This window comes from Haliotis asinina, chromosome 2, assembly GCF_037392515.1.
Source record: "Haliotis asinina isolate JCU_RB_2024 chromosome 2, JCU_Hal_asi_v2, whole genome shotgun sequence".
Classification (NCBI taxonomy): Eukaryota; Metazoa; Mollusca; class Gastropoda; order Lepetellida; family Haliotidae; genus Haliotis; species Haliotis asinina.
In genome coordinates this window covers 12,609,276-12,615,275 of record NC_090281.1, presented here as the reverse complement: position 1 = coordinate 12,615,275, position 6,000 = coordinate 12,609,276, and positions in this window count along the sequence as shown.

The window sequence follows — 6,000 nt, the reverse complement described above, 5'->3', positions numbered from 1 at the left end:
GGGAACCGATGACATGTGTCAACCAAGTCAGCGAGCCTGACCACCCGATCCCGTTAGTCGCCTCTTACGACAAGCTGAGTCGCCCTTTATGGCAAGCATGGGTTGCTGAAGGCCTATTCTACCCCGGGACCTTCACGGGTCTTGCACGTGTTTACTTTCATACATAGACAAGACAAGATCTGAGTTAGAATTGGTCTTAGTAGCCCTTGCTTGTCGTAAGAGGCTATTAGCGGGATGAGGTAGTTAGGGTAGATGACTGGGTTGAGACATTTTATCCCAACTGCGTAGAAAGGCGCTCATCGATTCAACCACTGGATTGTCTGATCCTGGTTCTCTTAACTAAAGACCGCCTCCATATAGCTGGAATATTGCTGAGTGCAGCACACAAACAATGGAATCCTTTGATATTGTATGCTCTGCTAATAGTATGAATTTATGACCGATTTGTGTTTCCTTTCAGACCAAAAATTCGCTCATTTCCTGTCGCATTTCTTAATAGCCATTTCGGTCATATTTCTTTAATCCTTTTTAGATGGCCATTTCATTTATATTTGTTTTAATCCTTTTCGTTTATATTTATATCATTTTTTATTTTGTGTTTTAGATTCCCATCTCGATTATATTGTATATTCATTTATTAAAGTCAGTCTGTTTCACTTTCCAGACCAATGTTTAATTCATACCATGATACACTTCCGATGACTCTTTATGCTTGCTGTGATAACCCGCCTGCATGTAAACCATATTGATGTATTACATAATATGTTGATGTATTACATAATATATTGATGTATTACATAATATGTTGATGTATTACATAACACATAACCATTTTGAAACGCTTTTTCAAGGATATAAATCAATGATAATATTTTAAATGATATAAATATGGAGGAAGATATCTTCTTGGCGTTTATACGGGATCAAGGTGGCGCAGCGAACAACTCACTCACTGATACTATTCTGTATAGTTTCGGCGGGGTAGGCTAGTGGTTAAAGTTTTTGCACGTCATGCCGAAGATCCGGGTTCTAGTCCACACTAGGTACAATGTGAGAAGTCCATTTCTGGCGTCCCACGTCTTGACATTCTTGAAATATTGCTAAAAGCGGTGTAAAACCATATCCACTCACTCACTATTCTGGGTATGATTGGGCCTCGGGTACCGTAGTTTATCGTAATATCGTAAAGTGTGTATGATTCTTAGAGGTTGGTAGCCCAGTGGTTAAAACGTTCGCTCGTCGTACCGAAGATCCGCGCTCGTAACTCTATAACTCCGGCATACAGTTACGAATGTCGTAGAGCTATGAACGTTTCGTGGGTCGGATGCCCCTTGCTGTTTTGTTTCTTGTCAACGCCGCACTGATCAATATTCCCGCTGTATGAAAGCGGTTCTTAAATAACCGTTTGTTGACTGAACAGTCCAGTGATTGACATCATGAGCATCTATATGCAGGAAGAAGATTCCGTGATTCGGGTAAGTGAGCACACATAACAAGACGGCCTTCGAGGCACTCGTACGACAGGCATACCCGCTTCTTCACACAACACTGGATGGCCGTAAGAGGTGACCACATGTATAGGGTGGTCGAGGACCTGTTAAACAAAGAAATGGTTGCGCTATGATGACCGTGCTTTAACATACACATAAATCTGTCTCTGTATTGCGAATCGATGTATGGCGGTGGGGTAGCCACTGCATATAGCTGAGATGTCTGACTTTGAACATGGCCTTGTTTCATTATTGATGCACAACCTCAGTGACAAATCGATAGTCAATCTTGACAACTCGGGGAGCGGTACAAGTAAGTAATGTCACACTGGGTAGAGCTGTTAGAAATAAAGCAGCGCGAAATTGTTTTCGATGATAAAGAAACCTGTCCTAAAAGCACATTGTAGCATGAATAATAATATGTTTTATAAATAGCTTCTTCTTTAGTCTTTATACGACATTCAGGTGATTTACGAAGAGCAGGAATTAGCTCTGTAACGTATAAAGAAATCATTATAAGCGGTTATCCATAAAACATATAATGCATTCATGTCCGTCCAACTGCTAATGCCTTTCACAAAATACATTGTAGCAATCTGACTATACCATGAGTGTGTGTTTATGAATCATAAACAGCACTAATATCATATGTACGTGAATAAGTGAATATTGCTTATCTGACATTTTTAATAAAATTGCAGCGAAAACTGAAAAAGGTTGAGTTGATGTGTACCCACATTAGCCCTGGGAATACATCAATGGTGTTCCTCGGTGCTGTTTGTCTTAATACGCTTTGAGCACCGACTTTGAGGTTAGATTTTGCGATATATAAATTGTCATTATTATCATACAAACGCCTTCCCACGCATGGCATACACCCTGTACAAGGAACTGAAATGCCGTACAAATACAGTAAGATATTTTCTCGAAAGTCAGAACATAACGCGCTTGGACTGTGTGACCTTGCGATCAGCTTCAGTGATAAACGCAAAGAAAAGATCTCCGTCTTAAATCCACAAAAAGACTGCGGAGTATAATTTTCATGGTTTTCTTTCTTATTTGATAATAGTAAGTGCGACCCTAGCTGTGACAGCTCGTAACGTCGTACCCGTGAAAATCTGGTCTTCAACAAACCGTGCTTGTCGTAAAAAGGGGATCGGGTGGTTGTGTAGATTCATTACGATCGGATATCAAAACGCAGTGAGCGTCACCACGACAACGATATAGATGCAGTTTCATGTTTTGTTTTTCCACATAATATCGTTCAACCTTAAGTAAAACAGTTTGTTATGTACCAGCATCACGATCCCCATTTTGTTTGACTTTTTATCTTGGTAACCCCCCAAAACACAAAATCTGTAATAAATGCATCACAAACTTAAGGAAAGAAAATGTGCAAGAAACATTTTGTGTGTTTGGTGTAAGTAAAAGTCCGTAAAAATCAAACTTACATATTAAAGTGCGTAAAAGGGGCAATTTGAAGCTACAATAGTTTGTTAACGCGACTCCCCATTCATGTTTCATTCAGAAAGAGCATGTTTTGGAGACACAACCCACCCCCATCCAGATGACTTCATCATAAAGGCATAACTGATTCTAATGTTTTTCACTGTTCATACATGATGGCAAGGGTTTAAGGTAAATAATAATAAGAATAATAATGATAATGAGTATTTATAGAGCCCTGAATTCATCCACAAGGTGCATGCTCAAAGCGCATAGAAATAATAATAGTATGAAATAAACCCTATGAAGCAGAGCTGGAAAAAGAGTCTATGAAAAATAGCCTGATGATAATTACGTCTTGAGTTTTGGTTTGAATGCAAATACTGATGATGGAAGTTTCATGTCCAGAGGAAGTTTGTTCCATAGTCGAGGAGCGGCGTGACTGAAGGACTTCTATCCACAGCTGGTAGGATTGTACTTTGGTATGTTCAGATTCCGATTTAGAGATCGAAGAGGCTTTATAGAAATGTAGTCTACTACCATATTAGAAAGATACGGTGGGGTCATATCATTCTGACATTTGTACAACATGCATAGAATTTTAATGTTGATTCTCGTTTCAATGGGAAGCCAATGCAAATCCTGAAGAACTGGCATTATGCGCGATTATTTTGGTGTTCATGTCACTCCCTATCCTAGCAGCAGTGTTCTGGACCTTCTGGAGTATGTGCAACTGACGTATACTGATTCCCATACAGCTAGCTGTTACTATTGTCAAGTCTGGACTTGAACAAGCATTTGCACAAGTCTTTTATCGGCATCCCGTGTCATGAGACGGCGTATTTGACTGATACAGCGGGTTTGGTAGTAACACGTTTTACAAAGTTTATCTATTTGTAGTTCCATAGTAACCTGGGAATCAATCATTACACCAAGGTTTCTTACATGGTCAGCCAAAGGGATGGAATCATTTCCAGCTTCAACAGAGGTAAAAGGAAGTTCAAGCAAATCATGCTTAGTGCTTATGGAGAATACCACTGTTTCCGCGTCATTTAGCTTCAACATATTTGAGGACATCCAGTTCTGAGCAACCAGTAGTACGTTGTAGGGTCTCCTGAACATTCTCGGGTTTGAAAGTGTCAATAATTTGAGTGTCATTAGCATAATACTGATGGCCCATTTGATAATTTTCTATCACTCTACCAAGACTAGTTGTATAAAGCACAAACAGCACAGGACCCAGCACAGACCCTTGAGGTATTCCACTCGGTAGTAAGAAACATTTAGACTCTCCTTGCTAGATGACGACGGTTTGCGGTCTATTACTCAGGTATGACGCAGTCCAGGGAAGCACAACATCTGTAATTCCCATCTCCCACTGAAGCCTTTAGAGAAGTAGCTTATGGTCTACCGTGTCAAACGCAGCGGAAGGATCTAAGAATGTTAAAGCAATATAACCATCATCAACTCGATTTCTGAGCTCATTCATCACTCGAAACCAAGCAGTTTCTGTACACTGGTTATCATGACAGACTAAAACTCATCCATACGTCCCTTTTCTTTGAGATGAAGTTCACGTCTAATATTCACAGCCTTTTCAGTCAATGACTTTGGGTATAAATGAAGGATTTGGCGCAGGCCTATAGTTTCTCAGACAGTTAGGGTCTAAGAAGAGGTTTCACAATAGGAGATTTGAGAGAGTCTGGGAAAACGCCACTGGATATACACACATTCACCAAAGTGGTAATGAGAGGGAGAAGTACATCCAAATAAACCACCAACATCAGTGTGGGAATAGGGTCAAAGGAACAAGTTGTTTCGTTGATGAGAGTATAATCTTGTTGGGAGAAAGGCTAAAATATGGATAATGTATTACAAATTCGTATTTCAACAGTGGAGCCACTCGCAGAGGTTTGTACATCCTGCTGGATGACTTTGACTTTAGAATGAAAATATTCCGCAAACTCTTTAGCGAGCGCCTTATCACAGTCATGTTCAGAGATCTTGACATTGTCATTCTTACCTAGGACCTTATTCATGAACTTGTGAAACGTATTCGAGATACCTTTCATTCCTAATACTCCACGCTTACGGCAATCGGATTTGGCTTTCCTTATGACTTTACAGAATTCATGTCTTCTTTGCCGATAAATCTGTCGACGTACCTCAATTTTAGATTTACGACATAGGCGTTCCGTCACTCTGCACTCTCGCTTTGCCTGGAGTACTTGTTCACTGTACCAGAAAGAATCTGGTCTCTTCCTGACGTTCTTAATCTGAACTGGAGCATGTTCATCCAAAAGACTCGTGAGTGTGGACGTTTCACTGGGGAATTAAGAATATCCTTCCTAAAGTCCTCTTTGATAATGGTTATAATACTGCGACATTTGCACAGGTTTAGGTTTGTGTTTGCTCATATTCCATGCCATGCTCACTAAACTATGATCTGACATCTGCTTATCAATTACCTGGACGTCAGAAACCAAAGACGTCTTTTTAGATGTAACAACCCAATCCAGTTTGTGGCCAGATTTATGTGTAGGTTGGGAAACCAGTTGAACAAACTTGTGCATTTTCAACAATTTTCTTCAAACAATGAACAGTTTCAAAATGAACATTGAGGTCACCCAAATATATTAAGCTGGATTTAGTTTTTCGATTCCAGAAGTTTTACAAATTCCTGGAGGGGCTTGGTCTGTATAGGCACATTGCTTTGACACAAGTTGATATGAAGTAACACCCCCAATCATGAAAATGATTTGAATCCATCTGATTTTTTCGAACTTCGCAGGAGATTCACTTGAAGATGACTGCCAATCCACCATCTTCAGTACTATCTATGGGTTGGGGGACAAAAAGGTAATTTACTGGTGTCATGTCGACAATGTTTTAAGCATGTTTCAGTTAAAAATAAAATGCCGAATTCATTATCGTAAATGAATTCTGATATCGCAAGGGCCTTATTTCTCCTAGATTGGGAATTCCACGAGCCAACTTTCAGACATGTAGAAACCGATTTGGATTGAAATCGAATATGATTAGACAGTAGACTAGCAGCACGTAG